The sequence below is a fragment of the Sciurus carolinensis genome, chromosome 3 (assembly GCF_902686445.1).
Source record: "Sciurus carolinensis chromosome 3, mSciCar1.2, whole genome shotgun sequence".
NCBI lineage: Eukaryota > Metazoa > Chordata > Mammalia > Rodentia > Sciuridae > Sciurus > Sciurus carolinensis.
In genome coordinates, this window is record NC_062215.1 from 89,309,355 (window position 1) to 89,323,359 (window position 14,005).

At 36.1% G+C, this 14,005-nt stretch overlaps 1 protein-coding gene across 1 annotated transcript in view; it reads left to right on the forward strand.

The window, feature by feature from the left end:
- The window catches only part of Thsd7b (thrombospondin type 1 domain containing 7B), a 715,164-nt gene that overhangs the window by 234,437 nt on the left and 466,722 nt on the right, over positions 1 to 14,005 (forward strand).

The following is a 14,005-nucleotide window of genomic DNA, read 5'->3' on the forward strand; positions in this document are numbered from 1 at the left end:
CATATTGTTAAACTCTGAGAAATTAAAGACAATACTTAAAACCTTGCCTATTATACTATCTTGTAGTTTTTATTTGATATTCTTGAATTTTCTAGACAATAGTCACATATAAGCAGCAATATCTATCTTATATCCTTTAATCTTTGAAACTATTTTCTTTTTTGGGTTATTGTCCTGGGTAGGAAATCTAGTAGTGTTAGGTTTGTAGTATGTTATCTGGTATCCCTTCTTTGTTTCTAACTTAACCAGTTTTTCACTTCTAAGTATGATTTGGTTGTGATGTAATGGTGGTGGTTTGATTTCTTTGGGAGATTTGGGTGGTTGATTTTCGATGTCTGTGTAGTTAACAAGCAAAGATGAGTTTTTTGAGTTTTCTCCCTCCATCTAGAGATGAAGTAAGTTATACCAATAAATATCCCAGTATTGAAACCATCCTTACATTTTTTGGGGGCGGGGAGTCTTATTTACTACCAAGGTATGTATAATGACCAAAAGGCACCAAGAGCATTGTGGATACCTGGAACCTTGAAAAATGAACCACCAGGAAAGAAGAGACAGTACTGAATATCAGTTTCACAGTTAGACCCCAGTTATTTCAGGATTAATTAGAATTTCTCATCACAACCCTAATCTTTCCATCTGTGAACATCTACCTCATATGCAATTGGTACTATGCATATGCATGCCTGACTCTGTACCTGTTTTGTAGTAGAACTCAGTTTTCACGTGCAAATCTAATTCTTCCAGTCAAATTATGAGCTCACCAAGATGTTCATGCAGCCTCTTCTCTGGCATTTTGTACCAGTGCCTAGAAAAAGGGCTGGTCATTAATAATAACTGCTTTGCCTCAAGGAAGCAAGGAGAAGGGTGAAAGGGGGATTTTATAGCTTATCACTTTTATTTCAATTAATCTCAGCTGGCATGTCTTTTTTGATAGTGTTAAGGAGTCTTATTTAACAGTGTGTAAAGGAGGTATTTTCTGTTTTCAGAATATTTTCTTTTATGAACATATTCTTTCCTTTTTCAATTACACTATTTATTGATGAGGTTATAAAATGTAAGTGGCCCAATGTGGGTACTTCAACACTTTTCTACTTAAGATTTTTGACTTGGTATCATTAACAAATTTAACATTCTGAACTTTAATCCATGCCTCTGTTAAACTCAGCCTTCATCCCACTAGCCATTTTTTCCATTCTGTATTAGAATCTTCTTTCTTTTTTTTTTTTTTTCACTGTCTAGAAGCTATTGTTTTAATTATAAAAAGAAGAACACTAGATTGCTCTTTGGGAGATTCTGGACATTGCTCTGAGGCTAAATTTTAGACAAGTGACTAATTTTCTGTCTGTTTCTTCAGTACAGTAGTATGTTACCATAAGTAATCCTGGATCCCAAAGTTTCTTTAGGGGATAGATTAAAATTTTTGATTCAAAAAATTTCCATTTTATTGGAATTAACCATTATACTATCAACCATGTAGCACAATGTGGAATTCACTCCCTGTTTTAAACAGAGGAATAAATGTCCGAACATACATTTCCTTGTTCTAAATCCCTTTGATCTTCTCATGATGCCTAGCAGCCTTTGTGATTCAGTTTGTACCATTTTAAAATGTAGTGAGGGATAGGGTAGAAGGCAGTGAAGAATGGCTGCAGGATTTTTGGACCAGAGAATCTCACACTTCTCTTTCCATTTTCGCTCTCATTAGCACATGACTTTTTTTTTTTTTTTTTGTATGTCAATGGTAACACATCTATTTCTATTTCTTTTTATGTTTACAGACTGCATTTTGATTCATTGTACACAAATGGGGTCCATTATTTCATTTCTATGGTTTTATATGATGTAGATTCATACCATTCATGTAATCATATATGTACATAGGGTAATGATGTCTTTCTCATTCCACCATTTTTGCTGCTGTTATTGATTAGTTCTTCCATCTACTGTGTTTTCATTGGTGTGGGATTTTTTTTTTAAACTAGACATCTATATTTGATATATTCATATATACTAGGATGATTTTATTTTTCAAAGTTCTGAATTAACATTAAAACAAGTCCCAACTTAAAAATGCATACCTAAAAGGATGCCTTCTAATTTCCAGATGGAACTTTTAAACTAACCTGACCCTACAATACACATGACCATTGGCGGCATACATGAGTTATCAGTTGAATTAGAAAAATGTCCCCTCTGGGTGGAAGTTAGAAAGAGATGCCTTTCTGAGCACAAACTAGATTGCACAGCTTGGCAAGAGGAGAGTGGGCTGAATTTCAATCCCTGGTTGTCTCCGTGGTTAGGTGAACTTTTGCAGGCAACCTGTACCGCCATGTGTGGGACTCTGTCTATCAGGATTTTCAGGCATCTTCATTTTCTTTCAGATGTGCCTCCAATCTTGCTATCACACTTCCCTTCCTGCTCCTTTTTGTTTTAGTATTAGGACTGAATTCAGATGACCATATTAAAGTCATTATTTTTTTGAGTTCTAACTATCTGCTTGTCAGAATTAGAAGGGCCCGGATTTCACAAGATGAGTAGGACAGAGTGCTCTTATGAACTCTGTTACAGGGGATCTAACTTGATGCACATGTTACTGTCTAAATATCTACACAGTGTACCCAGTGTTTCATCATGGATATATTGTTTATTTTAAATTGTGTATTTTTAAAAAAAGCAAGTCTTTTTTTTTTTTTCTTGGATATATGCACTTGAGTAGCTAAAAACATGCTAATAATGATTCTCTGGTAGAAGTAAATGAACCAGTCCTAAATACAGTTTTTGAAACCTAATTGGGAAGGGAAGAAGTGCTGTTCATGGAGAACATCATTATTTGCAAGATGAAGTATAGGAGAATTGGGGTATCATTGCATAAGTTAAGCATTTTAATTTTAATATGTTTTGAACAAGAGGCAGTATGAATGTACGAACTAAGCATTTGATAGGGAGGTTGAAACTATTTCTTACACTAGCTCTTGATCCCAGACAAGTCATATGACCACTCAATGCCTTGATTTTCTCAGCTGTAAAAACAGGATATTTTATAAGCTGGTGTGATGATTTTTTTTATTCTAAGATTCTGAAAGGAAGCATATCCCGATGGGGAAAGGTGTTCCAGAGAGGCTACTACTTTCTTTAGGATCTGGTTTTTACTGTTTGAGACATAAGCTTCTTGTGCCAAGCAATTATCAATCAGATAAGCTTTAACAGCAAAATTTTCTCTGAAAATATAGCAGTAGATGTCAGGTTATTTAGTATTATAGATATAAAACAATCTGGATAAAAGTAACTGATATAATTAGTTGATGATATTAATAAGCCAAGGTTGGGTATTGCATGTTACCTGGCAGGATATGGTCCTGTTTTGTTTTCAAGATCCCATTGTTAGACTGCATTAATGTTTGGAGTCCATGTTGTTTGGGTTCTGTAGTGCTGAATTTGGAGGCAAGATGGTTTTGGACAGGTAAAGCTGATGGCGCTCAGATGAGGTGCTTCATTATCTGTATCCCTCAAAGGGAGACCCTGAAATCTCCCTGACTTTCATGCCAAGCAGAATTCTTTTTTGTAAAGATCTTAAGCTGCCAAAGGTCTGAATATTGTCTGCACAGATAAGACTACTAGTCTATTCAGATTCCCCCCACCCCAAATACTAGTTATAAGCATATTTAATCTCTGAGCTTCATTAGTTTGAACAAAACAATATTTTTAGAGCACCACAATTAAAAAAATAAATAATAGAACAGCTGCTTCAACTATATTCCTTTTTATGTTATTAAAGGTCTGCATTACCTTGAAAAGTTCAATTCTTCTGCAATTTTAAAAAAGGGTAATAACACTGGCAGAATTAATGCTTACTTGCATTTGAGAACTTATAAATACATCCATGCTACTTTTAATATGGAATTATCTAAATGCAATTTGAAATAAAATTATCATTTTTTCATTATTTTATGCTTTCTCTCTAAAATTAAGATTTCAAGAGACACTTAAAATATTAAAAATTTAAATCATTTTTCTCTGCTATATGTATATATACAAAGTTAAAGAGTCTGCAACTTGTCAAGACAGCTTTTGTAGTACGACAGCTACTTAAGCTAAAAAAAAATCCATATAATTCTGCAGCCTATTAGTTGTTTATTATCCTTATTCTCCACATGCATCAGAATTCTACCAAAAAATACCATACCTTACTGGTTAATGTTCTGTCTCCTGCTCATTATAGTGAAAATATCAGTACATAGATTCTAACTTCAAGCAAAACACAACAATTGAGAAGCACTGTAGTCAAATTAAAAGATACTTTTCAGCTTATACTGATAGAAGTGTGCAATACAATCCCAGAGTTGCCCATCCTTAGCTTGAAGGAGTCTAATACAGTGGTAAAGAGAAACTGGCCTCACATTCTCTGGGTTTGAGTCTTGACTCTGCCATTTACAAATTATAGAAACTTGAATTTTTAGACTTTAGTTTTCTAAACTGGAGATATTCATTGTACTTTCTCATAGAATTGTTTTATTTTCTAAATCAGATTGTATTTGTAAATTGCTTAGCATAGAAAGCTTTCAACATGTGTTTCAGCCCATTCTTTCTCAGTGGGGAGCAGATATCACCCTGAAAGAGACAAAAGTTTGTTCTTAAGGTGAAATAAAATCTTATACCTCTTATATTTAAAAAATAAGTATACTTTCATATGCAGATATACAATATATCTGTATTGCAAAGTGTCATGAGGGAGGGGGAGACTATTATGGAAAAATTGTTTATAAAGTTTCTCTTGGGACTAGATAATGAAACAAAGGTGAGAAACTGCATGGTCTAATCTATTCATTTTATTGAAGCTCTGTTGCTCAGAGATTTGTTGGGTTCACACAGGTAGTAGCAGACTCTGCGTTTAATGGGTTTTTAATTAAAGCATTTTGCCAATTGGCCTTTTAAAATTATACTTTATAAATTATTCAGAGGATTGACTCCAACTCGCTAATCATAAAGATTTTGAAAAAGTTAGAATTCTTCTCGTACTCTGCCTCATTCCTAATTCTGATCCGCCACTCTGTCTTGGTTCCATCTTAGGTTACATTGTTGTAGACAAGTTGGAAGTTACCAGTATTGGCCTTGACATACTGAAGAGCTATATAAGGGAGGGCTTTTAATAAATGAATGGACCCAGAGGAAGTAGCTTTCATCTAGTTTTGCAAAGCAGTGGCTTTGGTTTGTAATTTTTGTAAAAACTACACCTTTTCTGATAAAAATTTATTATGTAATTCCTCATTCAAAAGAATGAATTATTCTTCATTTTGAAAATTGTTATAAAAGCTCTTGTTCCTGTCCCTACTGGTGAATCCCATGAGCCTTCCTTTGAAGTTGAATTAACTTGCTCAGTCCAAATTGATTTGCAAATTTAAAGTAACACATGCTAACAAGAACATTAGGTACAGGGAGATTTTCTGTTTCCCTTCTTTTAAAAAAAGGTTTGTGTACATATTTACTTTAGAGACTCAGTTCTTTCTGGACTCCTGAAGTAATCCTAAAGTAATCCTCACATATCTCTCTTACCCACTCTCCTAGCCCCTGCCTCCCCTTAAGCATTGGAATTTGTGGTGCTGTTCTTAAGGTCAGCATTGTTTAAGAATATGGATTCCCACTTCATGGTACCATTAGTTAACATTTCAATTCAAGTATTCCCATGTTGAGATACTAGTTTTCTAAACCAAACAGGTAAAGGTCTGTCTTGGTTGGTTCTCCTCAATGGGTAACAGGGCATCTCGTGTTCAGTCTGAAATCTGGAGACCTATCTGCTTCCCTCACCTTTCTTAACATGATCTTCCTGTTCTCTTTACCTCCACATACAACTCTTGCCTCAATCATGTTTAGTATTTTTTTAAAAATCCATTTTTCATTCTAGTTTCTGCCTATTGGTCTTAGAGACATTTTACCTACCTCTGTACTTTCTCAGTTGATGATGAAAAAGTTTATTTTAGTGATAAGATGTGTGGTGAAAGGTTAACTTTGCAAACAGGTACCACCCCTTCCCCAGCTTCAGTGCTGCCTTAAATGTGTATATGTATGTATGTATGTATGTGTGTATGTGTGTATATATATATATATATTATTGTTGTTGTTGTTATTGGCACCTTCAGCCAGACTTAAGGGTGAGGGAGAAGGTTTATCGTGAACTTTGATCTTTAAGAATTGTCCTACAACTAAATTTTATTTTATTTTAAAAAATATTTCATTGTTTATTGGTGCATTATAATTGAGAGTGGGATTTATTACACCATATCCGTACATACATATAACATGGTTTGATCAATCTCATTTCCCATTTAAAACGAAAATAATAGTTATAAGCCAGTTACATCCACTGTTTCCTAAATCATTAGAAAAAAATCATAAGTAACTTTCAGAATCACCACAAAAACACCCACCTAGATCCTTCTCTTCCTTTAATAACACGTTCCTGAGATCTGGCATTTGCTATTAATATTTTTAAACTTAGATTTATGTTTTATAACACTTCAAAAAATTTTTGGAGTAAGGTGAAGTTTTACATGTCTATAGTCCCAGACACTCAGGAGTTTGAGGCAGAAGGATCATGAGCTTGAGGAGGTGAGCCTGGGGAACTTAACAAACTCTGTCTCAAAATTAAAAATAGTAAGGGTTGGAGATATAACTCAATGGCAGAGTGGCCCTAGATTCAATCCCCAGCTCCATATACACATACACACAAATTAGAAGCAGACATGTTGTTCATTTTTTTCCCCTAATTATTGCTGTAACAGGAGTTTTTTCTATCATAATCTTTATTGCAAATACAAAGCCATCGTATAGTGTAATACTGAAGGTATGGGCTATTAAGAGCCCTGGACTTGTGTTTGTCACTTATTGCCCTTGTCACTTTAGACAAATAAATTATTCTGTTATTGCATCTAAAATGAAATGATAATTGCAGTTACCTCAGAGAGGCTGTGATGATTAAATGAGAAATTGAATGTAAGTGCTTAGCACAGTGCCTAGCACCAAGTGGGTTGCCAGTGTTTATTAGCTGTTATTATTAACATTAATCAGTCAAATAGGTATTTTGTTCATTCCTGGGAAGACTGGCTCTCATTTAGCTCTTGTCATTGTTCCTGTGGAAAATGAATTCCAGCTTTCAAAGCACTGAGTATAAAAAGGACTCTTGGTCTAAAACACTTTAAAAGCTACACTTCCCCTGACATTACATATTTCTGCCATTGATATGTTTGAAGATAACTCTGTTCTTTTACCTGCCTTTCTGCCTTTCCACCTTTACTCTTTGCCCGACCACTTCCCCATCTCTCACTTACCTCCCTTCCCTTCACTCTCATCAGTAATGGTATTTTTAACTTTGTAAAGTGTAAAAGATGCCATTTAGGTCAGCTCTTATTCTTTCCATCCTCTCTTATCCTCCTTTTAGCCCTTAGCTGAAAGTCTATGAAACAATCCCAAAGAACTTTTCAAAAGAAAGCCAGAAGGGAGAATATGTAATAGAAATAGATAAATATAGGATTTAATATTTCTTATTTAATTATGTAATTGTTGGCTGTTGAGTCTAATCGCTTTATAAAATTACAAGCGTATTTCATTTATTTGGACTTTATTTTTATTGTAAACATTTTTCCATTTTTGCCTATAACGTTGTTACTCAGTAGCATAGGGAATTCACTAGTCAATAGGCATTTTCTAATTGGCTGTATGAAATGAATGAAATTTGGAAACTTTTTGAAATGTGTCCAAATTTCACATAATTATTTCTAATTGCAGGAATTATTTTTAGCTATTAAATCTGCTGTGTGCACACACATCCTGCCAAATTGTACTATGCAGTACTTTGCCAAGAGGGTCACAATATGGCTAAAATTAAATTTTATTAAGTGTAATAGGATGAGTTGTGATTTAATTCTTTAAGCTGACTATAAGTGCTAAAAGACAGATTGGCTTTTATTCTATCTACTAAGTTACAAGAATGATACAGTATTTGCAAATCCCTGTGGCAAAAGACAACTGAAATAATGCATGAAGCTTTGTGAAGGAAAATAGCTTTATGGTTAAAATTGTAATATTATTTATCTTTCCCCTTCACTCAGTTGACTCCTTCAGTCTGTAGAGGAGCCTATTTATTTTAGCAGTAGGTGGATTGAGTTTCTGCCAAGTCAGTGTACTCCCTAAATGAATATGTCAGAGACAATATTGTTTCTCAAAAATCATTTAGAAAGGAGCATTTTTACATAAGTAGGCACTTTCATTAGTTTTGAATTAAATTTGAGCAATTGCTGCTTCTATTATGTTTTTTTTTTCTCGGAGAGGCCTTGGAAGGAGGGTGTCCTGAGTCCTTGAGTAAGAATTTCCTCTGAGGCTTATAGTGCCTGCATTTGATTTGGAAAATTGAAATGAATATAACTCCTTTGTCTAAATTCTTGGTGGAGGTTGGTGTTACTCATGAAATAAAATATCTTATGGAAAATCAACTGAAAATAGGTTTTATTTGTACAATTATTTAGATCTCCCTAGTATGGAAAATAGGCAAAGTAATACAGGTTTGGGGAACTCCCAAGAAGTGCCATTACATTAATTTCTTTTTATTTGTAGCTCTTTGAAAATACTGGGGTGGGGGGCATGGAATCGGTATCTTGAGGCTAATTCCTCAACCATCTTGAAGAAATTTCTTTCTGTCCTGAAGGAAATACGAGGTCCAGTAGGCCATGACAGAATTACCCCAAACACTTTCTGAATTTTTAAAGACTGATTTGATTTTTCATTCAGTAAGAGATATACCAAGAAATAAGAAAGTGCCCTTGACTCCTGTAATAATTCTTTTTGCTTTAAGCAAATATGACTCATTGTGCATAAACTAAGAAGATATATGTTGGTATTAGTTAAAATTACCTAAATAATAATATTGTCCAGTTTTATTTGAATTTCTTTTTGAGAAGTTAAGATTATAAACAAAATATATAGTGTAAAATGTCCATCAGTAGGGGTGGGAATGATATAGTCTTATTGAATCTTTGGCAACTTAACATTGTTAATGCAAATTCGTTTGGGTTAGAGCTTGATTTAATTTCAAAGAATAAAATGTGAAGCTTCTCATTTATCTTTACAGTGGCAGTAATGCTAATGATTACAACAGGTATTTTTCTTCTTAATTACAATTCAGTTTGTTTGAATTTGTGTGCTCATCTGAAATCACCTTGTCTTTAAGGAAAATCATGAACTTTGTTCATTTCTAGAATTAAGAACAGTATTATATATTTTCAATGTTGAACATATCACCTACCCAGCATATTTTGCCCCTTGTTAATTAACATTCTGTTCATTGAGTCATTCATTACTTAAGATGACTTTCCAATCATTAGTACCAGACTTCAACATTTCTTATAAGGCAGGTCAATTTAATCATTTTTTATTGCAAATGAAAAATTCCAGTTTAGTCCCTAAAATATCCAAAATATTAATGACTATTGCAGATGTGCAATCACTTAGAATATTAGAATATATTTCTTAGCATTTAGAAAGATGCTGCTATATAGTAATATGAATTTATTTAAGTGGTGAGTTATTTTAGTAGTTCAATACTTTGTGACCATGTGGAGACTCTAAGGGAAGGGACATTGCTGTCTACAAAATCTAGGTAGCCTATAAGAATTCAGATATTTGCTTATCTAGTCCAGCAATCGGTCAACGTAGGAATAATAGAAGGCTTCAAGATGACAGGGTCAGAAAGGCAACTGGAGAAAGGCGTATGTTACAGACCTGTACTCAGTAGGTGTGCTGACTGAGCAGGGATTCATTGCATCAGAGAAGACAGAATTAATAGAAATAAAGTTGTTTTGAGTAGTAGTTTCAGAGAACAGAATGCAGCTGAATAGAAAAACAACAATTCCTAAAACAAACATTGTAACTGGTATTTTGCCAAGGGGAAATGAAGGCTCAATAAAGAGTCTTCATGTAGAACATGTAGAACACCCAGCTCCTGGTAACCGGGGGATACCCAGACCCTACCCACCCACTGAGATAGTTTTAACAAAACATCAATAGCCATGAGTAAAAGGTGTAACAGTCATAGGAAGCAAAGAAAATTTTGGTCTCACTGTCTCTTTGGTGGGGCAGGTCTGGGAAAGAGCAAGAGTTTTACACCAGCAACGTAGAAGGGGAAGGATTTAGATTTTGTTCGACAGATTAAATTAGATCTAAAGGATTCATGGATACCTTGGACATGTCATCTCCCTGGATACCTCTGGTTGTGGTCACTGTGATTCATAAGCAAATTATCCATGGTACAGATGACCTCACCTGTCCTGTCTGAAGCCTTCATGTTATGGAAGAAAAACCAAGTATAGGTGAAGGTGAGTTGGCTACTAGGGACATGGCTCAGGTCTTGCTTTGCTGTAGACTTGCTCAGGGAACATAGGGAAGCTACCCAAAGTTTTTGGGACTTAGTTTTTCAGTAAAATTGAGTAATTAAACTGAATTACTCTAATGTTCCCTCCCAGCACTAATAGTCAACAGGTGTGGAAATACCTCATGTTCACTCTTTTCTCAAAGATGACCCCCTAGGTAAAGGGAAATGTGACACTGGTAAGTGCTTTGTGACTTACTCATGATTTATTTCTAAAGCAAATGTAGCTTGGAGCAGGGATGGGACAAGGGTCTGTAATAAAGATAGTTTGACCCCAGCACATTGATTCAGTGCCTAGATGAAGCATCTTAGACATGTCACCAGAGACTAGAAAATTTATTGATATGGATTAAGATTCACAGTCCATCAATGCAGCAGGTGCTGAAGAGACAGGACTGCTCTGACAAATGGCTTCCCTTTTAACCCTGTGCCTCAAATATGTCATTCAGTAGTCCCCAGGGATACCCCTCCCTGTTCTTTTTCAGCATATAGTGTCCCTCTCTACTTTCAAATCTTAGGAATATCATTAGCTACAATGTCCAGCATGCTACTAATTGACAGCTAAGTGTTCATCAACATGGAGAGAAACTTAACTACATAGTCCCTAATATTCCTCAATTGTCCTCCAAAAAAAATACAAGCAGAATAAGCATGGTATCATTGTAGACACAGTGTCCTCAACAAATGAAGCTTCAGCAAATGTTTCCCAGTCCTTTCCCAAATGTACTGCTGCTTAGAAGTCTTTCCTGCTCAGACATTCTGTGGGCTTCAAATGAGATTGAATATGAGTCTACTGTGTACTTGGTAGTTACTTTCTCTGGTGCACTGAATAGTTTCAACTGTAGGGCCCATCCTTAAGTGCAGAGGTAGGGGAGACAATGGACTCCTGGGTCTTGGAGCTCAGAGGTTTGGGTGGTCCTCTGAGCCTTGATTACAGACACTTAAAGTTTGTCTCGTGTTGAAAGAAGAAAGCCATGGCAAGAGAAAGGGGCAGCAGTAGAGCTATCTCATCCTCTAGGGTCTCCTGGACTCCCGTGTGATTGGTGAAAACTCGCACATAGGCTCCACACAGACAGGGACTTTGTTTTACTCAGTATTGTAGATTCAGCAACTAACTCACTATTAACACAGGTATAAAGCAGATTACTGTGCACTGGTTACCAACTTGTGTGAGTTCCGAGAAACAGAACTGGCTCATATGAAGAAAATTTATTACCCATAGGTAGAAAGCTAGGAATAACAGTTATTTAATCCAGCCTGTCAAGGTGCCAGAATCCACCCACATGAATGTATTCTCAATTGTGTATGTCCTCCTTGAGTGACTGATGAAGGATGCTAGAAAGTAACCCATGCTGACTTTGATACATTGGGAGATATGTGACATTCTAGGCTAATGTTTTGAAGAACATCTTGTTCTGGGGTTACTGGAATGGAGTGTGGGTTGTCCTGGCCAGCTCTCCTTTTATTTCAGGAGATTGCATCCTGGCATATTCTATAGCTTTTCTTAAAAACTATAAGCAACAAAGGATCAGCAAGAACTAGGTTAGTTTGGGGCCTCCTAAGGAAGTGTTATGCACATGGTAGGCTCTTAAGCAATGAAGGTTAAATAACCAATGAGGAAGTCACATAATAATAAGTCACATCGTTAAGAGCACAGACTTGCTGAGTGCTGTGGCACACACCTGTAATCCCAGCAACTCAGGAGGCTGAGGCAGGAGGATAGCAAGGTCAAAGCCAGCCTCAGCAAAAGCGAGGCACTGAGCAACTCAGTGAGACCCTGTCTCTAAATAAGATACAAAGTAGGGCTGGGGATGTGACTCAGTGGCCAAGTACCCCTGAGTTCAATCCCCAGTACCTCTCCATCCCCCAATAAGAGCACAGACTCTGGAGCTCATCTGCTTGATCCAAATCCCAACCCCACCATTCACTAGCTGGGAATGTGGAAAAGTGAGAAAAGTGAGCTAACATTTCAGTGCTTCAGTTTCTTCACTTTAAAACTAAAGATAATAACTATGTATCTCAAAGAGAAGTTATTCAGACTTAAATTATTTAACATTTTATGATGGTTATAACCAGAGCCTGGTGGGGCTAGTAAATGTTTATTAAACAACTAGATTTTTTATCTGATGAACCCAACTTCCTTTTCCATCAGTATCAAGGTTTTGTTTTTAAATTGGTTTTTCATCACCATGACCAAGTACCTAACATAATCAACTTAAAGGTAGGAAAGATTTATTTTGGTACAGTTTCAGAGGGTTCAGTCTTGGTTGCATGGCCCTTTGACCTTGGGCCTATAGTGAGGCAGTACATCCTGGTGGGAGTATATACTGACAGCAAAGCCACTAATCCGATGGCAGCCAGGAAGCAAAGAGAGGAATGGGCTAAGGTCTCAATATTGCCTTTAAGAGCATGCCCGCAATGACCTAACATCCTCCAAGTACATCTTCCATTCTAAAGTTTCACCCTCTCCCAATAGTGCCATGAACCAAGGACCAAGCCTTCAATACATGAACTTTGGGTGGGCATTTAAGATCCAAACCATAACATCTCTGTTAATGTACTACCTGACTTACTGTTTTAGATTAAGAGGTCCTTGAAAGCAAATAGCACCCAAGATGGATGCTTAGTGGTTTGAAATGAGTGGCTTACTCAATGAATAACTATCTTGCATAACTTATCTTCCTCACTCTGGGGGATTATAATCATAAACTCTTTAACCGTCTCTCAGGTTCTTCATGCATGGTCTTTCAGCTTCATTTGTGCACTACCAGTTCTAATTACTGCAGCCTCTGCAACCTGTAGTCATTTCCAGAACAGTTTTTGTTTCATCATCTCCTCTCCTCCACCTCCTAGGAGGCTGCCTTTTGCTTTCCCCTAATGTCTCTTCTCTCTCTCTTTCCCTGTCCACTCCGCATGGCAAGCAAATCTAACATTTATATTGGTAATCTTGCTTTGCCCTTGCTTTCATATTAAGTCAGGTCAAATCCTTTTGGTAAACTTTAAAAAATAATTAATTGCAAACAAAACATTTTTTTCCCCCACAACCGCTTTGTTTCTTTCACCTTCATAAGCAACTCAAGCTGCCTCATTGTTCATTAGAAACACTTCCCCCCGCCCCAGGTGATAACTTTTTCATCACAATGTTTTTATTTTGCTGTTAGTTTGGTGTTTGTTCAAAGCTGTGCTGGCCAGAGCTGTGATTGATTGCCACCTTTACCAGATTTGACTCTTACATACATGGAAAGGGCAAGGAAGCAGAGTAGGTGGTATGATTTACCACCTGATCCTTTGAGGTATTTATAATCTGCTCTTCTGGGTGGAAATGACATATAGAAAATATTTAGGCAATAGTACAAGCCACTTGATGAGATAAAACCTTCTGGACTTAAATCATTTGCTCACAAATTCTGGATCATCCCAAATCTTCTTAGCATGGGAATTACTCTATACAAAAGTAGTTTGTTCTGCATTTGGTTGTTCTTTGGTCTATCATTTTCAAGGGCCCTGACTCTGTTATAATGTGCACAAAAATGGCAATGGTATCTTTTCCTTCATGTGTGCATTCTCAGGGTATCCAGAATAGAGGAT